This window comes from Triturus cristatus, chromosome 11 (assembly GCF_964204655.1).
Source record: "Triturus cristatus chromosome 11, aTriCri1.1, whole genome shotgun sequence".
NCBI lineage: Eukaryota > Metazoa > Chordata > Amphibia > Caudata > Salamandridae > Triturus > Triturus cristatus.
Genome location: NC_140594.1, coordinates 895,286,313 through 895,314,145, shown reverse-complemented (window position 1 = coordinate 895,314,145; position 27,833 = coordinate 895,286,313).

Here is a 27,833-nt window from a genome sequence, read left to right as displayed (position 1 = left end):
GTTCCAAGAGTTCTAATTCACATGCAATAGTCATTTACTGTCCAAAAATTAAACTTTAAAAAATTACCATTTTTGACCATCTGGAAAAAGTTCGACAGGTCACGGGTCATCGTTTTTCATCAGAAAATTGTTTTTTTGGGCAGTAAAAAAATTGATTCAAAATGTCATTTGGATTGAGCCTCGTGTTGAATAACTACTTTTTAAAGCCTCAATGTGACCAAAATTGCCAATTTTACAGACATTTTCTCCTACTCAGAAGCTTCTATTTCGACCTATTTCAGGCATTAAAAGGACTCTAAACACACCTATTTTAGTTCCAAAAGTAATAATTCACATGCAATAGTCATTTACAGTCCAAAAATTAAACTTTAAAAAATTACCATTTTTGACCATCTGGAAAAAGTTTGAAAGGTCACGGGTCATCGTTTTTCATCAGAAAATTGATTTTTTGGACTGTAGAAAAATTGATTCAAAATGTCATTTGGATTGAGCCTCATGTTGAATAACTACTTTTTAAAGCCTCAATGTGACTAAAATTTCAATTTTTACAGACTTTTTCTCCTACTCAGAAGCTTCTATTTCGACCTATTTCAGGCATTAAAATGACTCTAAACACACTTATTTTAGTTACAAGAGTTCGAATTCACATGTAATAGTCATTTACAGTCCAAAAATTAAACTTGAAAAAATTACCATTTTTGACCATCTGGAAAAAGTTCGATAAGGTCACGGGTCATCGATTTTCATCAGAAAATTGATTTTTTGGATTGTAGAAAAATTGATTCAAAATGTCATTTGGATTGAGCCTCATGTTGAATACCTATTTTTTAAATCCTGAATGTGACCAAAATTGCCATTTTTACAGACTTTTTCTCCTACTCAGAAGCTTCTATTTCGACCTATTTCAGGCATTAAAATGACTCTAAACACACTTATCTTAGTTCCAAGATTTCAAATTCACATGCAATAGTCATTTACAGTCCAAAAAATTAAACTTTAAAAAATTACCATTTTTGACCGTCTGGAAAAAGTTCGACAGGTCACGGGTCATCGTTTTTCATCAGAAAATTGATTTTTTGGACTGTAGAAAAATTGATTCAAAATGTCATTTGGATTGAGCCTCATGTTGAATAACTACTATTTAAAGCCTCAATAAGACCAAAATTTCAATTTTACAGACTTTTTCTCCTACTCAGAAGCTTCTATTTCGACCTATTTCAGGCATTAAAATGACTCTAAACACACTTAATTTAGTTCCAAGAGTTCTTATTCACATGCAATAGTCATTTACAGTCCAAAAATTAAACTTTAAAAAATTACCATTTTTGACCATCTGGAAAAAGTTCGACAGGTCACGGGTCATCGATTTTCATCAGAAAATTTATTTTTTGGATTGTAGAAAAATTGATTCAAAATGTCATTTGGATTGAGCCTCATGGTGAATACCTATTTTTTAAAGCCTGAATGTGACTAAAATTGCCCTTTTTACAGACCTTTTCTCCTACTCAGAAGCTTCTATTTCGACCTATTTCAGGCATTAAAATGACTCTAAACACACTTATCTTAGTTCCAAGATTTCAAATTCACATGCAATAGTCATTTACAGTCCAAAAAATTAAACTTTAAAAAATTACCATTTTTGACCATCTGGAAAAAGTTCGACAGGTCACGGGTCATTGTTTTTCATCAGAAAATTGATTTTTTGGACTGTAGAAAAATTGATTCAAAATGTCATTTGGATTGAGCCTCATGTTGAATAACTACTTTTTAAAGCCTCAATAAGACCAAAATTTCAATTTTTACAGACTTTTTCTCCTACTCAGAAGCTTCTATTTCAACCTATTTCAGGCATTAAAATGACTCTAAACACACTTATTTTAGTTCCAAGAGTTCTAATTCACATGCAATAGTCATTTACTGTCCAAAAATTAAACTTTAAAAAATTACCATTTTTGACCATCTGGAAAAAGTTCGACAGGTCACGGGTCATCGTTTTTCATCAGAAAATTGTTTTTTTGGGCAGTAAAAAAATTGATTCAAAATGTCATTTGGATTGAGCCTCATGTTGAATAACGACTTTTTAAAGCCTCAATGTGACCAAAATTTCAATTTTTACAGACTTTTTCTCCTACTCAGAAGCTTCTATTTCGACCTATTTCAGGCATTAAAATGACTCTAAACACACTTATTTTAGTTCCAAGAGTTCAAATTCACATGCAATAGTCATTTACAGTCCAAAAATTTAACTTTAAAAAATTACCATTTTGACCGTCTGGAAAAAGTTCGACAGGTCACGGATCATCGTTTTTCATCAGAAAATTGATTTTTTGGACTGTAGAAAAATTGATTCAAAATGTCATTTTGATTGAGCCTCGTGTTGAATAACTACTTTTTAAAGCCTCAATGTGACCAAAATTGCCAATTTTACAGACATTTTCTCCTACGCAGAAGCTTCTATTTCGACCTATTTCAGGCATTAAAAGGACTCTAAACACACCTATTTTAGTTCCAAAAGTGATAATTCACATGCAATAGTCATTTATAGTCAAAAAATTTAACTTAAAGAAATTACCATTTTTGACCATCTGGAAAAAGTTCGACAGGTCACGGGTCATCGTTATTCATCAGAAAATTGATTTTTTGGATTGTAGAAAAATTGATTCAAAATGGCATTTGGATTGAGCCTCATGTTGAATAACTACTTTTTAAAGCCTCAATGTGACCAAAAATGCCATTTTTACAGACATTTTCTCCTACTCAGAAGCTTCTATTTCGACCTATTTCAGGCATTAAAATGACTCTAAACACACTTATTTTAGTTCCAAGAGTTCTAATTCACATGCAATAGTCATTTACAGTCCAAAAATTTAACTTTAAAAAATTACCATTTTTACCATCTGGAAAAAGTTCGACAGGTCACGGGTCATCGTTTTTCATCAGAAAATGGATTTTTTGGACTGTAGAAAAATTGATTCAAAATGTCATTTGGATTGAGCCTCATGTTGAATAACTAATTTTTAAAGCCTCAATGTGACCAAAATTTCAATTTTTACAGACTTTTTCTCCTACTCAGAAGCTTCTATTTCGACCTATTTCAGGCATTAAAATGACTCTAAACACACTTATTTTAGTTCCAAGAGTTCTAATTCACAGCAATAGTCATTTACTGTCCAAAAATTAAACTTTAAAAAATTACCATTTTTGACCATCTGGAAAAAGTTCGACAGGTCACGGGTCATCGTTTTTCATCAGAAAATTGATTTTTTGGGCAGTAAAAAAACTTGATTCAAAATGTCATTTGGATTGAGACTCATGTTGAATAACTACTTTTGAAAGCCTCAATGTGACCAAAATTTCAACTTTTACAGACTTTTTCTCCTACTCAGAAGCTTCTATTTCGACCTATTTCAGGCATTAAAATGACTCTAAACACACTTATTTTAGTTCCAAGACTTTTAATTCACATGCAATAGTCATTTACAGTCCAAAAAATTAAACTTTAAAAAATTACCATTTTTGTGCATCTGGAAAAAGTTCGACAGGTCACGGGTCATCGTTTTTCATCAGAAAATTGATTTTTTGGACTGTAGAAAAATTGATTCAAAATGTCATTTGGATTGAGCCTCATGTTGAATAACTACTTTTTAAAGCCTCAATGTGACCAAAATTTCAATTTTTACAGACTTTTTCTCCTACTCAGAAGCTTCTATTTCGACCTATTTCAGGCATTAAAATGACTCTAAACACAATTATTTTAGTTCCAAGAGTTCTAATTCACATGCAATAGTCATTTACAGTCCAAAAATTAAACTTTAAAAAATTACCATTTTTGACCATCTGGAAAAAGTTCGACAGGTCACGGGTCATCGTTTTTCATCAGAAAATTGATTTTTTGGACTGTAGAAAAATTGATTCAAAATGTCATTTTGATTGAGCCTCATGTTGAATAACTACTTTTTAAAGCCTCAATGTGACCAAAATTTCAATTTTTACAGACTTTTTCTCCTACTCAGAAGCTTCTATTTCGACCTATTTCAGGCATTAAAATGACTCTAAACACACTTATTTTAGTTCCAAGAGTTCTAATTCACATGCAATAGTAATTTACAGGCCAAAAATTAAACTTTAAAAAATTACTTTTTTTGACCATCTGGAAAAAGTTCGACAGGTCATCGTTTTTCATCAGAAAATTGATTTTTTGGACTGTAGAAAAATTGATTCAAAATGTCATTTGGATTGAGCCTCATGTTGAATAACTACTTTTTAAATCCTCAATGTGACCAAAATGTAAATTTTTATAGACTTTTTCTCCTACTCAGAAGCTTCTATTTCGACCTATTTCAGGCATTAAAATGACTCTAAACACACTTAATTTAGTTCCAAGAGTTCTTATTCACATGCAATAGTCATTTACAGTCCAAAAATTAAACTTTAAAAAATTACCCTTTTTGACCATCTGGAAAAAGTTCGTCAGGTCACGGGTCATCGATTTTCATCAGAAAATTGATTTTTTGGATTGTAGAAAAATTGATTCAAAATGTCATTTGGATTGAGCCTCATGTTGAATAACTGCTTTTGAAAGCCTTAATGTGACCAAAATTTCAATTTTTACAGACTTTTTCTCCTACTCAGAAGCTTCTATTTCGACATATTTCAGGCATTAAAATGACTCTAAACACACTTATTTTAGTTCCAAGAGTTCTAATTCACATGCAATAGTCATTTACAGTCCAAAAAATTAAACTTTAAAAAATTACAATTTTTGACCATCTGGAAAAAGTTCAACAGGTCACGGGTCATCGTTTTTCATCAGAAAATTGTTTTTTTGGGCAGTAAAAAAATTGATTCAAAATGTCATTTGGTTAGAGACTCATGTTGAATAACTACTTTTGAATGCCTCAATGTGACCAAAATTTCAATTTTTACAGACTTTTTCTCCTACTCAGAAGCTTCTATTTCGACATATTTCAGGCATTAAAATGACTCTAAACACACTTATTTTAGTTCCAAGAGTTCGAATTCACATGTAATAGTCATTTATAGTCCAAAAATTAAACTTTAATAAATTACCATTTTTGACCATCTGGAAAAAGTTCGACAGGTCACGGGTCATCGATTTTCATCAGAAAATTGATTTTTTGGATTGTAGAAAAATTGATTCAAAATGTCATTTGGATTGAGCCTCATGTTGAATACCTATTTTTTAAAGCCTGAATGTGACCAAAATTGCCATTTTTACAGACCTTTTCTCCTACTCAGAAGCTTCTATTTCGACCTATTTCAGGCATTAAAATGACTTCAAACACACTTATTTTAGTTCCAAGAGTTCAAATTCACATGCAATTGTCATTTACAGTCCAACAATTAAACTTTAAAAAATTACCATTTTTGACCATCTGGAGAAAGTTCGACAGGTCATCGTTTTTCATCAGAAAATTGAATTTTTGCACTGTAGAAAAATTGATTCAAAATGTCATTTGGATTGAGCCTCATGTTGAATAACTACTTTTTAAAGCCTCAATGTGACCAAAATTTCAATTTTTACAGACTTTTTCTCCTACTCAGAAGCTTCTATTTCGACCTATTTCAGGCATTAAAATGACTCTAAACACACTTATCTTAGTTCCAAGATTTCAAATTCACATGCAATAGTCATTTACAGTCCAAAAAATTAAACTTTAAAAAATTACCATTTTTGACCATCTGGAAAAAGTTCGACAGGTCACGGGGTCATCGTTTTTCATCAGAAAATTGATTTTTTGGACTGTAGAAAAATTGATTCAAAATGTCATTTGGATTGAGCCTCATGTTGAATAACTACTTTTTAAAGCCTCAATAAGACCAAAATTTCAATTTTTACAGACTTTTTCTCCTACTCAGAAGCTTCTATTTCGACCTATTTCAGGCATTAAAATGACTCTAAACACACTTAATTTAGTTCCAAGAGTTCTTATTCACATGCAATAGTCATTTACAGTCCAAAAATTAAACTTTAAAAAATTACCATTTTTGACCATCTGGAAAAAGTTCGACAGGTCACGGGTCATCGTTTTTCATCAGAAAATTGATTTTTTGGGCAGTAAAAAAACTTGATTCAAAATGTCATTTGGATTGAGACTCATGTTGAATAACTACTTTTGAAAGCCTCAATGTGACCAAAATTTCAACTTTTACAGACTTTTTCTCCTACTCAGAAGCTTCTATTTCGACCTATTTCAGGCATTAAAATGACTCTAAACACACTTATTTTAGTTCCAAGACTTTTAATTCACATGCAATAGTCATTTACAGTCCAAAAATTTAACTTTAAAAAATTACCATTTTTGACCATCTGGAAAAAGTTCGACAGGTCACGGGTCATCGTTTTTCATCAGAAAATAGATTTTTTGGATTGTAGAAAAATTGATTCAAAATATCATTTGGATTGAGCCTCATGTTGAATAACTACTTTTTAAAGCCTCAATGTGACCAAAATTTCAATTTTTACAGACTTTTTCTCCTACTCAGAAGCTTCTATTTCGACCTATTTCAGGTATTAAAATGACTCTAAACACACTTATCTTAGTTCCAAGATTTCAAATTCACATGCAATAGTCATTTACAGTCCAAAAAATTAAACTTTAAAAAATTACCATTTTTGAGCATCTTGAAAAAGTTCGACAGGTCACGGGTCATCGTTTTTCATCAGAAAATTGATTTTTTGGACTGTAGAAAAATTGATTCAAAATGTCATTTTGATTGAGCCTCATGTTGAATAACTACTTTTTAAAGCCTCAATGTGACCAAAATTTCAATTTTTACAGACTTTTTCTCCTACTCAGAAGCTTCTATTTCGACCTATTTCAGGCATTAAAATGACTCTAAACACACTTATTTTAGTTCCAAGAGTTCTAATTCACATGCAATAGTAATTTACAGGCCAAAAATTAAACTTTAAAAAATTACTTTTTTTGACCATCTGGAAAAAGTTCGACAGGTCATCGTTTTTCATCAGAAAATTGATTTTTTGGACTGTAGAAAAATTGATTCAAAATGTCATTTTGATTGAGCCTCATGTTGAATAACTACTTTTTAAAGCCTCAAAGTGACCAAAATTTCAATTTTTACAGACTTTTTCTCCTACTCAGAAGCTTCTATTTCGACCTATTTCAGGCATTAAAATGACTCTAAACACACTTATTTTAGTTCCAAGAGTTCTAATTCACATGCAATAGTCATTTACTGTCCAAAAATTAAACTTTAAAAAATTACAATTTTTGACCATCTGGAAAAAGTTCAACAGGTCACGGGTCATCGTTTTTCATCAGAAAATTGTTTTTTTGGGCAGTAAAAAAATTGATTCAAAATGTCATTTGGTTAGAGACTCATGTTGAATAACTACTTTTGAATGCCTCAATGTGACCAAAATTTCAATTTTTACAGACTTTTTCTCCTACTCAGAAGCTTCTATTTCGACATATTTCAGGCATTAAAATGACTCTAAACACACTTATTTTAGTTCCAAGAGTTCGAATTCACATGTAATAGTCATTTATAGTCCAAAAATTAAACTTTAATAAATTACCATTTTTGACCATCTGGAAAAAGTTCGACAGGTCACGGGTCATCGATTTTCATCAGAAAATTGATTTTTTGGATTGTAGAAAAATTGATTCAAAATGTCATTTGGATTGAGCCTCATGTTGAATACCTATTTTTTAAAGCCTGAATGTGACCAAAATTGCCATTTTTACAGACCTTTTCTCCTACTCAGAAGCTTCTATTTCGACCTATTTCAGGCATTAAAATGACTTCAAACACACTTATTTTAGTTCCAAGAGTTCAAATTCACATGCAATTGTCATTTACAGTCCAACAATTAAACTTTAAAAAATTACCATTTTTGACCATCTGGAGAAAGTTCGACAGGTCATCGTTTTTCATCAGAAAATTGAATTTTTGCACTGTAGAAAAATTGATTCAAAATGTCATTTGGATTGAGCCTCATGTTGAATAACTACTTTTTAAAGCCTCAATGTGACCAAAATTTCAATTTTTACAGACTTTTTCTCCTACTCAGAAGCTTCTATTTCGACCTATTTCAGGCATTAAAATGACTCTAAACACACTTATCTTAGTTCCAAGATTTCAAATTCACATGCAATAGTCATTTACAGTCCAAAAAATTAAACTTTAAAAAATTACCATTTTTGACCATCTGGAAAAAGTTCGACAGGTCACGGGTCATCGTTTTTCATCAGAAAATTGATTTTTTGGACTGTAGAAAAATTGATTCAAAATGTCATTTGGATTGAGCCTCATGTTGAATAACTACTTTTTAAAGCCTCAATAAGACCAAAATTTCAATTTTTACAGACTTTTTCTCCTACTCAGAAGCTTCTATTTCGACCTATTTCAGGCATTAAAATGACTCTAAACACACTTAATTTAGTTCCAAGAGTTCTTATTCACATGCAATAGTCATTTACAGTCCAAAAATTAAACTTTAAAAAATTACCATTTTTGACCATCTGGAAAAAGTTCGACAGGTCACGGGTCATCGTTTTTCATCAGAAAATTGATTTTTTGGGCAGTAAAAAAACTTGATTCAAAATGTCATTTGGATTGAGACTCATGTTGAATAACTACTTTTGAAAGCCTCAATGTGACCAAAATTTCAACTTTTACAGACTTTTTCTCCTACTCAGAAGCTTCTATTTCGACCTATTTCAGGCATTAAAATGACTCTAAACACACTTATTTTAGTTCCAAGACTTTTAATTCACATGCAATAGTCATTTACAGTCCAAAAATTTAACTTTAAAAAATTACCATTTTTGACCATCTGGAAAAAGTTCGACAGGTCACGGGTCATCGTTTTTCATCAGAAAATAGATTTTTTGGATTGTAGAAAAATTGATTCAAAATATCATTTGGATTGAGCCTCATGTTGAATAACTACTTTTTAAAGCCTCAATGTGACCAAAATTTCAATTTTTACAGACTTTTTCTCCTACTCAGAAGCTTCTATTTCGACCTATTTCAGGTATTAAAATGACTCTAAACACACTTATCTTAGTTCCAAGATTTCAAATTCACATGCAATAGTCATTTACAGTCCAAAAAATTAAACTTTAAAAAATTACCATTTTTGAGCATCTGGAAAAAGTTCGACAGGTCACGGGTCATCGTTTTTCATCAGAAAATTGATTTTTTGGACTGTAGAAAAATTGATTCAAAATGTCATTTTGATTGAGCCTCATGTTGAATAACTACTTTTTAAAGCCTCAATGTGACCAAAATTTCAATTTTTACAGACTTTTTCTCCTACTCAGAAGCTTCTATTTCGACCTATTTCAGGCATTAAAATGACTCTAAACACACTTATTTTAGTTCCAAGAGTTCTAATTCACATGCAATAGTAATTTACAGGCCAAAAATTAAACTTTAAAAAATTACTTTTTTTGACCATCTGGAAAAAGTTCGACAGGTCATCGTTTTTCATCAGAAAATTGATTTTTTGGACTGTAGAAAAATTGATTCAAAATGTCATTTGGATTGAGCCTCATGTTGAATAACTACTTTTTAAATCCTCAATGTGACCAAAATGTAAATTTTTATAGACTTTTTCTCCTACTCAGAAGCTTCTATTTCGACCTATTTCAGGCATTAAAATGACTCTAAACACACTTATCTTAGTTCCAAGAGTTCTAATTCACATGCAATAGTCATTTACAGTCCAAAAAATTAAACTTTAAAAAATTACAATTTTTGACCATCTGGAAAAAGTTCAACAGGTCACGGGTCATCGTTTTTCATCAGAAAATTGTTTTTTTGGGCAGTAAAAAAATTGATTCAAAATGTCATTTGGTTAGAGACTCATGTTGAATAACTACTTTTGAATGCCTCAATGTGACCAAAATTTCAATTTTTACAGACTTTTTCTCCTACTCAGAAGCTTCTATTTCGACCTATTTCAGGCATTAAAATGACTCTAAACACACTTATTTTAGTTCCAAGAGTTCGAATTCACATGTAATAGTCATTTATAGTCCAAAAATTAAACTTTAATAAATTACCATTTTTGACCATCTGGAAAAAGTTCGACAGGTCACGGGTCATCGATTTTCATCAGAAAATTGATTTTTTGGATTGTAGAAAAATTGATTCAAAATGTCATTTGGATTGAGCCTCATGTTGAATACCTATTTTTTAAAGCCTGAATGTGACCAAAATTGCCATTTTTACAGACCTTTTCTCCTACTCAGAAGCTTCTATTTCGACCTATTTCAGGCATTAAAATGACTTAAAACACACTTATTTTAGTTCCAAGAGTTCAAATTCACATGCAATTGTCATTTACAGTCCAACAATTAAACTTTAAAAAATTACCATTTTTGACCATCTGGAGAAAGTTCGACAGGTCATCGTTTTTCATCAGAAAATTGAATTTTTGCACTGTAGAAAAATTGATTCAAAATGTCATTTGGATTGAGCCTCATGTTGAATAACTACTTTTTAAAGCCTCAATGTGACCAAAATTTCAATTTTTACAGACTTTTTCTCCTACTCAGAAGCTTCTATTTCGACCTATTTCAGGCATTAAAATGACTCTAAACACACTTATCTTAGTTCCAAGATTTCAAATTCACATGCAATAGTCATTTACAGTCCAAAAAATTAAACTTTAAAAAATTACCATTTTTGACCATCTGGAAAAAGTTCGACAGGTCACGGGTCATCGTTTTTCATCAGAAAATTGATTTTTTGGACTGTAGAAAAATTGATTCAAAATGTCATTTGGATTGAGCCTCATGTTGAATAACTACTTTTTAAAGCCTCAATAAGACCAAAATTTCAATTTTTACAGACTTTTTCTCCTACTCAGAAGCTTCTATTTCGACCTATTTCAGGCATTAAAATGACTCTAAACACACTTAATTTAGTTCCAAGAGTTCTTATTCACATGCAATAGTCATTTACAGTCCAAAAATTAAACTTTAAAAAATTACCATTTTTGACCATCTGGAAAAAGTTCGACAGGTCATCGATTTTCATCAGAAAATTTATTTTTTGGATTGTAGAAAAATTGATTCAAAATGTCATTTGGATTGAGCCTCATGGTGAATACCTATTTTTTAAAGCCTGAATGTGACTAAAATTGCCCTTTTTACAGACCTTTTCTCCTACTCAGAAGCTTCTATTTCGACCTATTTCAGGCATTAAAATGACTCTAAACACACTTATCTTAGTTCCAAGATTTCAAATTCACATGCAATAGTCATTTACAGTCCAAAAAATTAAACTTTAAAAAATTACCATTTTTGACCATCTGGAAAAAGTTCGACAGGTCACGGGTCATCGTTTTTCATCAGAAAATTTTTTTTTTGGGCAGTAAAAAAATTGATTCAAAATGTCATTTGGATTGAGCCTCATGTTGAATAACGACTTTTTAAAGCCTCAATGTGACCAAAATTTCAATTTTTACAGACTTTTTCTCCTACTCAGAAGCTTCTATTTCGACCTATTTCAGGCATTAAAATGACTCTAAACACACTTATTTTAGTTCCAAGAGTTCTAATTCACATGCAATAGTCATTTACAGTCCAAAAATTTAACTTTAAAAAATTACCATTTTGACCGTCTGGAAAAAGTTCGACAGGTCACGGGTCATCGTTTTTCATCAGAAAATTGATTTTTTGGACTGTAGAAAAATTGATTCAAAATGTCATTTTGATTGAGCCTCGTGTTGAATAACTACTTTTTAAAGCCTCAATGTGACCAAAATTGCCAATTTTACAGACATTTTGTCCTACTCAGAAGCTTCTATTTCGACCTATTTCAGGCATTAAAATGACTCTAAACACACCTATTTTAGTTCCAAAAGTGATAATTCACATGCAATAGTCATTTACAGTCAAACAACTTAAACTTAAAGAAATTACCATTTTTGACCATCTGGAGAAAGTTCGACAGGTCACGGGTCATCGTTTTTCATCAGAAAATAGATTTTTTGGACTGTAGAAAAATTGATTCAAAATGTCATTTGTTTAGAGACTCATGTTGAATAACTACTTTTGAATGCCTCAATGTGGCCAAAATTTCAATTTTTACAGACTTTTTCTCCTACTCAGAAGCTTCTATTTCGACCTATTTCAGGCATTAAAATGACTCTAAACACACTTATTTTAGTTCCAAGAGTTCGAATTCACATGTAATAGTCATTTATAGTCCAAAAATTAAACTTTAAAAAATTACCATTTTTGACCATCTGGAAAAAGTTCGACAGGTCACGGGTCATCGATTTTCATCAGAAAATTGATTTTTTGGATTGTAGAAAAATTGATTCAAAATGTCATTTGGATTGAGCCTCATGTTGAATACCTAATTTTTTAAAGCCTGAATGTGATCAAAATTGCCATTTTTACAGACCTTTTCTCCTACTCAGAAGCTTCTATTTCGACCTATTTCAGGCATTAAAATGACTTCAAACACACTTATTTTAGTTCCAAGAGTTAAAATTCACATGCAATAGTCATTTACAGTCCAACAATTAAACTTTAAAAAATTACCATTTTTGACCATCTGGAGAAAGTTCGACAGGTCATCGTTTTTCATCAGAAAATTGAATTTTTGCACTGTAGAAAAATTGATTCAAAATGTCATTTGGATTGAGCCTCATGTTGAATAACTACTTTTTAAAGCCTCAATGTGACCAAAATTTCAATTTTTACAGACTTTTTCTCCTACTCAGAAGCTTCTATTTCGACCTATTTCAGGCATTAAAATGACTCTAAACACACTTATCTTAGTTCCAAGATTTCAAATTCACATGCAATAGTCATTTACAGTCCAAAAAATTAAACTTTAAAAAATTACCATTTTTGACCATCTGGAAAAAGTTCGACAGGTCACGGGTCATCGATTTTCATCAGAAAATTTATTTTTTGGATTGTAGAAAAATTGATTCAAAATGTCATTTGGATTGAGCCTCATGGTGAATACCTATTTTTTAAAGCCTGAATGTGACTAAAATTGCCCTTTTTACAGACCTTTTCTCCTACTCAGAAGCTTCTATTTCGACCTATTTCAGGCATTAAAATGACTCTAAACACACTTATTTTAGTCCCAAGAGTTCTAATTCACATGCAATAGTCATTTACTGTCCAAAAATTAAACTTTAAAAAATTACCATTTTTGACCATCTGGAAAAAGTTCGACAGGTCACGGGTCATCGTTTTTCATCAGAAAATTGATTTTTTGGACTGTAGAAAAATTGATTCAAAATGTCATTTGGATTGAGCCTCATGTTGAATAACTACTTTTTAAAGCCTCAATAAGACCAAAATTTCAATTTTTACAGACTTTTTCTCCTACTCAGAAGCTTCTATTTCAACCTATTTCAGGCATTAAAATGACTCTAAACACACTTATTTTAGTCCCAAGAGTTCTAATTCACATGCAATAGTCATTTACTGTCCAAAAATTAAACTTTAAAAAATTACCATTTTTGACCATCTGGAAAAAGTTCGACAGGTCACGGGTCATCGTTTTTCATCAGAAAATTGTTTTTTTGGGCAGTAAAAAAATTGATTCAAAATGTCATTTGGATTGAGCCTCATGTTGAATAACGACTTTTTAAAGCCTCAATGTGACCAAAATTTCAATTTTTACAGACTTTTTCTCCTACTCAGAAGCTTTTATATTTCGACCTATTTCAGGCATTAAAATGACTCTAAACACACTTATTTTAGTTCCAAGAGTTCTAATTCACATGCAATAGTCATTTACAGTCCAAAAATTTACCTTTAAAAAATTACCATTTTGATCGTCTGGAAAAAGTTCGACAGGTCACGGGTCATCGTTTTTCATCAGAAAATTGATTTTTTGGACTGTAGAAAAATTAATTCAAAATGTCATTTTGATTGAGCCTCGTGTTGAATAACTACTTTTTAAAGCCTCAATGTGACCAAAATTGCCAATTTTACAGACATTTTCTCCTACTCAGAAGCTTCTATTTCGACCTATTTCAGGCATTAAAAGGACTCTAAACACACCTATTTTAGTTCCAAAAGTGATAATTCACATGCAATAGTCATTTATAGTCAAAAAATTTAACTTAAAGAAATTACCATTTTTGACCATCTGGAAAAAGTTCGACAGGTCACGGGTCATCGTTTTTCATCAGAAAATTGATTTTTTGAATTGTAGAAAAATTGATTCAAAATGGCATTTGGATTGAGCCTCATGTTGAATAACTACTTTTTAAAGCCTCAATGTGACCAAAAATGCCATTTTTACAGACATTTTCTCCTACTCAGAAGCTTCTATTTCGACCTATTTCAGGCATTAAAATGACTCTAAACACACTTGTTTTAGTTCCAAGAGTTCTAATTCACATGCAATAGTCATTTACAGTCCAAAAATTTAACTTTAAAAAATTACCATTTTTACCATCTGGAAAAAGTTCGACAGGTCACGGGTCATCGATTTTCATCAGAAAATTGATTTTTTGGACTGTAGAAAAATTGATTCAAAATGTCATTTGGATTGAGCCTCATGTTGAATAACTAATTTTTAAAGCCTCAATGTGACCAAAATTTCAATTTTTACAGACTTTTTCTCCTACTCAGAAGCTTCTATTTCGACCTATTTCAGGCATTAAAATGACTCTAAACACACTTATTTTAGTTCCAAGAGTTCTAATTCACAGCAATAGTCATTTACTGTCCAAAAATTAAACTTTAAAAAATTACCATTTTTGACCATCTGGAAAAAGTTCGACAGGTCACGGGTCATCGTTTTTCATCAGAAAATTGTTTTTTTGGGCAGTAAAAAAATTGATTCAAAATGTCATTTGGATTGAGCCTCATGTTGAATAACGACTTTTTAAAGCCTCAATGTGACCAAAATTTCAATTTTTACAGACTTTTTCTCCTACTCAGAAGCTTTTATATTTCGACCTATTTCAGGCATTAAAATGACTCTAAACACACTTATTTTAGTTCCAAGAGTTCTAATTCACATGCAATAGTCATTTACAGTCCAAAAATTTACCTTTAAAAAATTACCATTTTGATCGTCTGGAAAAAGTTCGACAGGTCACGGGTCATCGTTTTTCATCAGAAAATTGATTTTTTGGACTGTAGAAAAATTAATTCAAAATGTCATTTTGATTGAGCCTCGTGTTGAATACCTACTTTTTAAAGCCTCAATGTGACCAAAATTGCCAATTTTACAGACATTTTCTCCTACTCAGAAGCTTCTATTTCGACCTATTTCAGGCATTAAAAGGACTCTAAACACACCTATTTTAGTTCCAAAAGTGATAATTCACATGCAATAGTCATTTATAGTCAAAAAATGTAACTTAAAGAAATTACCATTTTTGACCATCTGGAAAAAGTTCGACAGGTCACGGGTCATCGTTTTTCATCAGAAAATTGATTTTTTGGATTGTAGAAAAATTGATTCAAAATGGCATTTGGATTGAGCCTCATGTTGAATAACTACTTTTTAAAGCCTCAATGTGACCAAAAATGCCATTTTTACAGACATTTTCTCCTACTCAGAAGCTTCTATTTCGACCTATTTCAGGCATTAAAATGACTCTAAACACACTTGTTTTAGTTCCAAGAGTTCTAATTCACATGCAATAGTCATTTACAGTCCAAAAATTTAACTTTAAAAAATTACCATTTTTACCATCTGGAAAAAGTTCGACAGGTCACGGGTCATCGATTTTCATCAGAAAATTGATTTTTTGGACTGTAGAAAAATTGATTCAAAATGTCATTTGGATTGAGCCTCATGTTGAATAACTAATTTTTAAAGCCTCAATGTGACCAAAATTTCAATTTTTACAGACTTTTTCTCCTACTCAGAAGCTTCTATTTCGACCTATTTCAGGCATTAAAATGACTCTAAACACACTTATTTTAGTTCCAAGAGTTCTAATTCACAGCAATAGTCATTTACTGTCCAAAAATTAAACTTTAAAAAATTACCATTTTTGACCATCTGGAAAAAGTTCGACAGGTCACGGGTCATCGTTTTTCATCAGAAAATTGATTTTTTGGGCAGTAAAAAAACTTGATTCAAAATGTCATTTGGATTGAGACTCATGTTGAATAACTACTTTTGAAAACCTCAATGTGACCAAAATTTCAATTTTTACAGACTTTTTCTCCTACTCAGAAGCTTCTATTTCGACCTATTTCAGGCATTAAAATGACTCTAAACACACTTATTTTAGTTCCAAGACTTCTAATTCACATGCAATAGTCATTTACAGTCCAAAAATTTAACTTTAAAAATTACCATTTTTGACCATCTGGAAAAAGTTCGACAGGTCACGGGTCATCGTTTTTCATCAGAAAATTGATTTTTTGGACTGTAGAAAAATTGATTCAAAATGTCATTTGGATTGAGCCTCATGTTGAATAACTACTTTTTAAAGCCTCAATAAGACCAAAATTTCAATTTTTACAGACTTTTTCTCCTACTCAGAAGCTTCTATTTCGACTTATTTCAGGCATTAAAATGACTCTAAACACACTTAATTTAGTTCCAAGAGTTCTTATTCACATGCAATAGTCATTTACAGTCCAAAAATTAAACTTTAAAAAATTACCCTTTTTGACCATCTGGAAAAAGTTCGACAGGTCACGGGTCATCGATTTTCATCAGAAAATTTATTTTTTGGATTGTAGAAAAATTGATTCAAAATGTCATTTGGATTGAGCCTCATGTTGAATAACTACTTTTGAAAGCCTCAATGTGACCAAAATTTCAATTTTTACAGACTTTTTCTCCTACTCAGAAGCTTCTATTTCGACATATTTCAGGCATTAAAATGACTCTAAACACACTTATTTTAGTTCCAAGAGTTCTAATTCACATGCAATAGTCATTTACAGTCCAAAAATTAAACTTTAAAAAATTACCATTTTTGACCATCTGGAAAAAGTTTGACAGGTCACGGGTCATCGTTTTTCATCAGAAAATTGTTTTTTTGGGCAGTAAAAAAATTGATTCAAAATGTCATTTGGATTGAGACTCATGTTGAATACCTACTTTTTAAAGCCTCAATGTGACCAAAATTTCAAGTTTTTACAGACTTTTTCTCCTACTCAGAAGCTTCTATTTCGACCTATTTCAGGCATTAAAATGACTCTAAACACACTTATTTTAGTTCCAAGAGTTCTAATTCACATGCAATAGTCATTTACAGGCCAAAAATTAAACTTTAAAAAATTACCATTTTTGACCATCTGGAAAAAGTTCGACAGGTCATCGTTTTTCATCAGAAAATTGATTTTTTGGACTGTAGAAAAATTGATTCAAAATGTCATTTGGATTGAGCCTCATGTTGAATAACTACTTTTTAAAGCCTCAATGTGACCAAAATTGCCATTTTTACATACATTTTCTCCTACTCAAAAGCTTCTATTTCAACCTATTCCAGGCATTAAAATGACTCTAAACACACTTATTTTAGTTCCAAGAGTTCTAATTCACATGCAATAGTCATTTACAGTCCAAAAATGTAACTTTAAAAAATTACCATTTTTGACCATCTGGAAAAAGTTCGACAGGTCACGGGTCATCGTTTTTCATCAGAAAATTGTTTTTTTGGGCAGTAAAAAAATTGATTCAAAATGTCATTTGGATTGAGACTCATGTTGAATACCTACTTTTTAAAGCCTCAATGTGACCAAAATTTCAAGTTTTTACAGACTTTTTCTCCTACTCAGAAGCTTCTATTTCGACCTATTTCAGGCATTAAAATGACTCTAAACACACTTATTTTAGTTCCAAGAGTTCTAATTCACATGCAATAGTCATTTACAGGCCAAAAATTAAACTTTAAAAAATTACCATTTTTGACCATCTGGAAAAAGTTCGACAGGTCATCGTTTTTCATCAGAAAATAGATTTTTTGGACTGTAGAAAAATTAATTCAAAATGTCATTTTGATTGAGCCTCATGTTGAATAACTACTTTTTAAAGCCTCAATGTGACCAAAATTGCCATTTTTACAGACATTTTCTCCTACTCAAAAGCTTCTATTTCAACCTATTCCAGGCATTAAAATGACTCTAAACACACTTATTTTAGTTCCAAGAGTTCTAATTCACATGCAATAGTCATTTACAGTCCAAAAATGTAACTTTAAAAAATTACCATTTTTGACCATCTGGAAAAAGGTCGACAGGTCACGGGTCATCGTTTTTTATCAGAAAATTGTTTTTTTGGGCAGTAAAAAAATTGATTCAAAATGTCATTTGGATTGAGACTCATGTTGAATAACTACTTTTGAGTGCCTCAATGTGACCAAAATTTCAATTTTTACAGACTTTTTCTCCTACTCAGAAGCTTCTATTTCGACCTATTTCAGGCATTAAAATGACTCTAAACACACTTATTTTAGTTCCAAGAGTTCTAATTCACATGCAATAGTAGTCATTTACAGTCCAAAAATTAAACTTAAAAAAATTACCATTTTTGACCATCTGGAAAAAGTTTGACAGGTCACGGGTCATCGTTTTTCATCAGAAAATTGATTTTTTGGACTGTAGAAAAATTGATTCAAAATGTCATTTGGATTGAGCCTCATGTTGAATAACTACTTTTTAAATCCTCAATGTGACCAAAATGTACATTTTTATAGACTTTTTCTCCTACTCAGAAGCTTCTATTTCGACCTATTTCAGGCATTAAAATGACTCTAAACACACTTATCTTAGTTCCAAGAGTTCTAATTCACATGCAATTGTCATTTACAGTCCAAAAAATAAAACTTTAAAAAATTACAATTTTTGACCATCTGGAAAAAGTTCGACAGGTCACGGGTCATCGTTTTTCATCAGAAAATTGTTTTTTTGGGCAGTAAAAAAATTGATTCAAAATGTCATTTGGTTAGAGACTCATGTTGAATAACTACTTTTGAATGCCTCAATGTGACCAAAATTTCAATTTTTACAGACTTTTTCTCCTACTCAGAAGCTTCTATTTCGACCTATTTCAGGCATTAAAATGACTCTAAACACACTTATTTTAGTTCCAAGAGTTCGAATTCACATGTAATAGTCATTTATAGTCCAAAAATTAAACTTTAAAAAATTACCATTTTTGACCATCTGGAAAAAGTTCGACAGGTCACGGGTCATCGATTTTCATCAGAAAATTGATTTTTTGGATTGTAGAAAAATTGGTTCAAAATGTCATTTGGATTGAGCCTCATGTTGAATACCTATTTTTTAAAGCCTGAATGTGACCAAAATTGCCATTTTTACAGACCTTTTCTCCTACTCAGAAGCTTCTATTTCGACCTATTTCAGGCATTAAAATGACTTCAAACACACTTATTTTAGTTCCAAGAGTTCAAATTCACATGCAATAGTCATTTACAGTCCAACAATTAAACTTTAAAAAATTACCATTTTTGACCATCTGGAGAAAGTTCGACAGGTCATCGTTTTTCATCAGAAAATTGAATTTTTGCACTGTAGAAAAATTGATTCAAAATGTCATTTGTATTGAGCCTCATGTTGAATAACTACTTTTTAAAGCCTCAATGTGACCAAAATTTCAATTTTTACAGACTTTTTCTCCTACTCAGAAGCTTCTATTTCGACCTATTTCAGGCATTAAAATGACTCTAAACACACTTATCTTAGTTCCAAGATTTCAAATTCACATGCAATAGTCATTTACAGTCCAAAAAATTAAACTTTAAAAAATTACCCTTTTTGACCATCTGGAAAAAGTTCGACAGGTCACGGGTCATCGATTTTCATCAGAAAATTTATTTTTTGGATTTTAGAAAAATTGATTCAAAATGTCATTTGGATTGAGCCTCATGTTGAATAACTACTTTTGAAAGCCTCAATGTGACCAAAATTTCAATTTTTACAGACTTTTTCTCCTACTCAGAAGCTTCTATTTCGACATATTTCAGGCATTAAAATGACTCTAAACACACTTATTTTAGTTCCAAGAGTTCTAATTCACATGCAATAGTCATTTACAGTCCAAAAATTAAACTTTAAAAAATTACCATTTTTGACCATCTGGAAAAAGTTTGACAGGTCACGGGTCATCGTTATTCATCAGAAAATTGATTTTTTGGACTGTAGAAAAATTGATTCAAAATGTCATTTGGATTGAGCCTCATGTTGAATAACTACTTTTTAAAGCCTCAATGTGACCAAAATTTCAATTTTTACAGTCTTTTTCTCCTACTCAGAAGCTTCTATTTCGACCTATTTCAGGCATTAAAATGACTCTAAACACAATTATTTTAGTTCCAAGAGTTCTAATTCACATGCAATAGTCATTTACAGTCCAAAAATTAAACTTTAAAAAATTACCATTTTTGACCATCTGGAAAAAGTTCGACAGGTCACGGGTCATCGTTTTTCATCAGAAAATTGTTTTTTTGGGCAGTAAAAAAATTGATTCAAAATGTCATTTGGATTGAGACTCATGTTGAATACCTACTTTTTAAAGCCTCAATGTGACCAAAATTTAAATTTTTACAGACTTTTTCTCCTACTCAGAAGCTTCTATTTCGACCTATTTCAGGCATTAAAATGACTCTAAACACAAATATTTTAGTTCCAAGAGTTCTAATTCACATGCAATAGTCATTTACAGGCCAAAAAATAAACTTTAAAAAATTACCATTTTTGACCATCTGGAAAAAGTTCGACAGGTCATCGTTTTTCATCAGAAAATTGATTTTTTGGACTGTAGAAAAATTAATTCAAAATGTCATTTTGATTGAGCCTCATGTTGAATAACTACTTTTTAAAGCCTCAATGTGACCAAAATTGCCATTTTTACAGACATTTTCTCCTACTCAAAAGCTTCTATTTCAACCTATTCCAGGCATTAAAATGACTCTAAACACACTTATTTTAGTTCCAAGAGTTCTAATTCACATGCAATAGTCATTTACAGTCCAAAAATGTAACTTTAAAAAATTACCATTTTTGACCATCTGGAAAAAGGTCGACAGGTCACGGGTCATCGTTTTTTATCAGAAAATTGTTTTTTTGGGCAGTAAAAAAATTGATTCAAAATGTCATTTGGATTGAGACTCATGTTGAATAACTACTTTTGAGTGCCTCAATGTGACCAAAATTTCAATTTTTACAGACTTTTTCTCCTACTCAGAAGCTTCTATTTCGACCTATTTCAGGCATTAAAATGAGTATAAACACACTTATTTTAGTTCCAAGAGTTCTAATTCACATGCAATAGTCATTTACAGTCCAAAAATTAAACTTAAAAAAATTACCATTTTTGAACATCTGGAAAAAGTTTGACAGGTCACGGGTCATCGTTTTTCATCAGAAAATTGATTTTTTGGACTGTAGAAAAATTGATTCAAAATGTCATTTGGATTGAGCCTCATGTTGAATAACTACTTTTTAAATCCTTAATGTGACCAAAATTTAAATTTTTATAGACTTTTTCTCCTACTCAGAAGCTTCTATTTCGACCTATTTCAGGCATTAAAATGACTCTAAACACACTTATCCTAGTTCCAAGAGTTCTAATTCACATGCAATAGTCATTTACAGTCCAAAAAATTAAACTTTAAAAAATTACAATTTTTGACCATCTGGAAAAAGTTCGACAGGTCACGGGTCATTGTTTTTCATCAGAAAATTGTTTTTTTGGGCAGTAAAAAAATTGATTCAAAATGTCATTTGGTTAGAGACTCATGTTGAATAACTACTTTTGAATGCCTCAATGTGACCAAAATTTCAATTTTTACAGACTTTTTCTCCTACTCAGAAGCTTCTATTTCGACCTATTTCAGGCATTAAAATGACTCTAAACACACTTATTTTAGTTCCAAGAGTTCTAATTCACATGCAATAGTCATTTACAGGCCAAAAATTAAACTTTAAAAAATTACCATTTTTGACCATCTGGAAAAAGTTCGACAGGTCATCGTTTTTCATCAGAAAATTGATTTTTTGGACTGTAGAAAAATTGATTCAAAATGTCATTTGGATTGAGCCTCATGTTGAATAACTACTTTTTAAAGCCTCAATGTGACCAAAATTGCCATTTTTACATACATTTTCTCCTACTCAAAAGCTTCTATTTCAACCTATTCCAGGCATTAAAATGACTCTAAACACACTTATTTTAGTTCCAAGAGTTCTAATTCACATGCAATAGTCATTTACAGTCCAAAAATGTAACTTTAAAAAATTACCATTTTTGACCATCTGGAAAAAGTTCGACAGGTCACGGGTCATCGTTTTTCATCAGAAAATTGTTTTTTTGGGCAGTAAAAAAATTGATTCAAAATGTCATTTGGATTGAGACTCATGTTGAATACCTACTTTTTAAAGCCTCAATGTGACCAAAATTTCAAGTTTTTACAGACTTTTTCTCCTACTCAGAAGCTTCTATTTCGACCTATTTCAGGCATTAAAATGACTCTAAACACACTTATTTTAGTTCCAAGAGTTCTAATTCACATGCAATAGTCATTTACAGGCCAAAAATTAAACTTTAAAAAATTACCATTTTTGACCATCTGGAAAAAGTTCGACAGGTCATCGTTTTTCATCAGAAAATTGATTTTTTGGACTGTAGAAAAATTAATTCAAAATGTCATTTTGATTGAGCCTCATGTTGAATAACTACTTTTTAAAGCCTCAATGTGACCAAAATTGCCATTTTTACAGACATTTTCTCCTACTCAAAAGCTTCTATTTCAACCTATTCCAGGCATTAAAATGACTCTAAACACACTTATTTTAGTTCCAAGAGTTCTAATTCACATGCAATAGTCATTTACAGTCCAAAAATGTAACTTTAAAAAATTACCATTTTTGACCATCTGGAAAAAGGTCGACAGGTCACGGGTCATCGTTTTTTATCAGAAAATTGTTTTTTTGGGCAGTAAAAAAATTGATTCAAAATGTCATTTGGATTGAGACTCATGTTGAATAACTACTTTTGAGTGCCTCAATGTGACCAAAATTTCAATTTTTACAGACTTTTTCTCCTACTCAGAAGCTTCTATTTCGACCTATTTCAGGCATTAAAATGACTCTAAACACACTTATTTTAGTTCCAAGAGTTCTAATTCACATGCAATAGTAGTCATTTACAGTCCAAAAATTAAACTTAAAAAAATTACCATTTTTGACCATCTGGAAAAAGTTTGACAGGTCACGGGTCATCGTTTTTCATCAGAAAATTGATTTTTTGGACTGTAGAAAAATTGATTCAAAATGTCATTTGGATTGAGCCTCATGTTGAATAACTACTTTTTAAATCCTCAATGTGACCAAAATGTACATTTTTATAGACTTTTTCTCCTACTCAGAAGCTTCTATTTCGACCTATTTCAGGCATTAAAATGACTCTAAACACACTTATCTTAGTTCCAAGAGTTCTAATTCACATGCAATTGTCATTTACAGTCCAAAAAATAAAACTTTAAAAAATTACAATTTTTGACCATCTGGAAAAAGTTCGACAGGTCACGGGTCATCGTTTTTCATCAGAAAATTGTTTTTTTGGGCAGTAAAAAAATTGATTCAAAATGTCATTTGGTTAGAGACTCATGTTGAATAACTACTTTTGAATGCCTCAATGTGACCAAAATTTCAATTTTTACAGACTTTTTCTCCTACTCAGAAGCTTCTATTTCGACCTATTTCAGGCATTAAAATGACTCTAAACACACTTATTTTAGTTCCAAGAGTTCGAATTCACATGTAATAGTCATTTATAGTCCAAAAATTAAACTTTAAAAAATTACCATTTTTGACCATCTGGAAAAAGTTCGACAGGTCACGGGTCATCGATTTTCATCAGAAAATTGATTTTTTGGATTGTAGAAAAATTGGTTCAAAATGTCATTTGGATTGAGCCTCATGTTGAATACCTATTTTTTAAAGCCTGAATGTGACCAAAATTGCCATTTTTACAGACCTTTTCTCCTACTCAGAAGCTTCTATTTCGACCTATTTCAGGCATTAAAATGACTTCAAACACACTTATTTTAGTTCCAAGAGTTCAAATTCACATGCAATAGTCATTTACAGTCCAACAATTAAACTTTAAAAAATTACCATTTTTGACCATCTGGAGAAAGTTCGACAGGTCATCGTTTTTCATCAGAAAATTGAATTTTTGCACTGTAGAAAAATTGATTCAAAATGTCATTTGTATTGAGCCTCATGTTGAATAACTACTTTTTAAAGCCTCAATGTGACCAAAATTTCAATTTTTACAGACTTTTTCTCCTACTCAGAAGCTTCTATTTCGACCTATTTCAGGCATTAAAATGACTCTAAACACACTTATCTTAGTTCCAAGATTTCAAATTCACATGCAATAGTCATTTACAGTCCAAAAAATTAAACTTTAAAAAATTACCCTTTTTGACCATCTGGAAAAAGTTCGACAGGTCACGGGTCATCGATTTTCATCAGAAAATTTATTTTTTGGATTTTAGAAAAATTGATTCAAAATGTCATTTGGATTGAGCCTCATGTTGAATAACTACTTTTGAAAGCCTCAATGTGACCAAAATTTCAATTTTTACAGACTTTTTCTCCTACTCAGAAGCTTCTATTTCGACATATTTCAGGCATTAAAATGACTCTAAACAAACTTATTTTAGTTCCAAGAGTTCTAATTCACATGCAATAGTCATTTACAGTCCAAAAATTAAACTTTAAAAAATTACCATTTTTGACCATCTGGAAAAAGTTTGACAGGTCACGGGTCATCGTTATTCATCAGAAAATTGATTTTTTGGACTGTAGAAAAATTGATTCAAAATGTCATTTGGATTGAGCCTCATGTTGAATAACTACTTTTTAAAGCCTCAATGTGACCAAAATTTCAATTTTTACAGTCTTTTTCTCCTACTCAGAAGCTTCTATTTCGACCTATTTCAGGCATTAAAATGACTCTAAACACAATTATTTTAGTTCCAAGAGTTCTAATTCACATGCAATAGTCATTTACAGTCCAAAAATTAAACTTTAAAAAATTACCATTTTTGACCATCTGGAAAAAAATTCGACAGGTCACGGGTCATCGTTTTTCATCAGAAAATTGTTTTTTTGGGCAGTAAAAAAATTGATTCAAAATGTCATTTGGATTGAGACTCATGTTGAATACCTACTTTTTAAAGCCTCAATGTGACCAAAATTTAAATTTTTACAGACTTTTTCTCCTACTCAGAAGCTTCTATTTCGACCTATTTCAGGCATTAAAATGACTCTAAACACAAATATTTTAGTTCCAAGAGTTCTAATTCACATGCAATAGTCATTTACAGGCCAAAAAATAAACTTTAAAAAATTACCATTTTTGACCATCTGGAAAAAGTTCGACAGGTCATCGTTTTTCATCAGAAAATTGATTTTTTGGACTGTAGAAAAATTAATTCAAAATGTCATTTTGATTGAGCCTCATGTTGAATAACTACTTTTTAAAGCCTCAATGTGACCAAAATTGCCATTTTTACAGACATTTTCTCCTACTCAAAAGCTTCTATTTCAACCTATTCCAGGCATTAAAATGACTCTAAACACACTTATTTTAGTTCCAAGAGTTCTAATTCACATGCAATAGTCATTTACAGTCCAAAAATGTAACTTTAAAAAATTACCATTTTTGACCATCTGGAAAAAGGTCGACAGGTCACGGGTCATCGTTTTTTATCAGAAAATTGTTTTTTTGGGCAGTAAAAAAATTGATTCAAAATGTCATTTTGATTGAGACTCATGTTGAATAACTACTTTTGAGTGCCTCAATGTGACCAAAATTTCAATTTTTACAGACTTTTTCTCCTACTCAGAAGCTTCTATTTCGACCTATTTCAGGCATTAAAATGAGTATAAACACACTTATTTTAGTTCCAAGAGTTCTAATTCACATGCAATAGTCATTTACAGTCCAAAAATTAAACTTAAAAAAATTACCATTTTTGAACATCTGGAAAAAGTTTGACAGGTCACGGGTCATCGTTTTTCATCAGAAAATTGATTTTTTGGACTGTAGAAAAATTGATTCAAAATGTCATTTGGATTGAGCCTCTTGTTGAATAACTACTTTTTAAATCCTTAATGTGACCAAAATTTAAATTTTTATAGACTTTTTCTCCTACTCAGAAGCTTCTATTTCGACCTATTTCAGGCATTAAAATGACTCTAAACACACTTATCTTAGTTCCAAGAGTTCTAATTCACATGCAATAGTCATTTACAGTCCAAAAAATTAAACTTTAAAAAATTACAATTTTTGACCATCTGGAAAAAGTTCGACAGGTCACGGGTCATCGTTTTTCATCAGAAAATTGTTTTTTTGGGCAGTAAAAAAATTGATTCAAAATGTCATTTGGTTAGAGACTCATGTTGAATAACTACTTTTGAATGCCTCAATGTGACCAAAATTTCAATTTTTACAGACTTTTTCTCCTACTCAGAAGCTTCTATTTCGACCTATTTCAGGCATTAAAATGACTCTAAACACACTTAATTTAGTTCCAAGAGTTCTTATTCACATGCAATAGTCATTTACAGTCCAAAAATTAAACTTTAAAAAATTACCATTTTTGACCATCTGGAAAAAGTTCGACAGGTCACGGGTCATCGATTTTCATCAGAAAATTTATTTTTTGGATTGTAGAAAAATTGATTCAAAATGTCATTTGGATTGAGCCTCATGTTGAATAACTACTTTTGAAAGCCTCAATGTGACCAAAATTTCAATTTTTACAGACTTTTTCTCCTACTCAGAAGCTTCTATTTCGACATATTTCAGGCATTAAAATGACTCTAAACACACTTATTTTAGTTCCAAGAGTTCTAATTCACATGCAATAGTCATTTACAGTCCAAAAATTAAACTTTAAAAAATTACCATTTTTGACCATCTGGAAAAAGTTTGACAGGTCAAGGGTCATCGTTATTCATCAGAAAATTGATTTTTTGGACTGTAGAAAAATTGATTCAAAATGTCATTTGGATTGAGCCTCATGTTGAATAACTACTTTTTAAAGCCTCAATGTGACCAAAATTTCAATTTTTACAGACTTTTTCTCCTACTCAGATGCTTCTATTTCGACCTATTTCAGGCATTAAAATGACTCTAAACACAATTATTTTAGTTCCAAGAGTTCTAATTCACATGCAATAGTCATTTACAGTCCAAAAATTAAACTTTAAAAAATTACAATTTTTGACCATCTGGAAAAAGTTCGACAGGTCACGGGTCATCGTTTTTCATCAGAAAATTGATTTTTTGGACTGTAGAAAAATTGATTCAAAATGTCATTTTGATTGAGCCTCATGTTGAATAACTACTTTTTAAAGCCTCAATGTGACCAAAATTGCCATTTTTACAGACATTTTCTCCTACTCAAAAGCTTCTATTTCAACCTATTCCAGGCATTAAAATGATCTAAACACACTTATTTTAGTTCCAAGAGTTCTAATTCACATGCAATAGTCATTTACAGTCCAAAAATGTAACTTTAAAAAATTACCATTTTTGACCATCTGGAAAAAGTTCGACAGGTCACGGGTCATCGTTTTTCATCAGAAAATTGTTTTTTTGGGCAGTAAAAAAATTGATTCAAAATGTCATTTGGATTGAGACTCATGTTGAATAACTACTTTTGAATGCCTCAATGTGACCAAAATTTCAATTTTTACAGACTTTTTCTACAACTCAGAAGCTTCTATTTCCACCTATTTCAGGCATTAAAATGACTCTAAACACACTTATTTTAGTTCCAAGAGTTCTAATTCACATGCAATAGTCATGTACAGTCCAAAAATTAAACTTTAAAA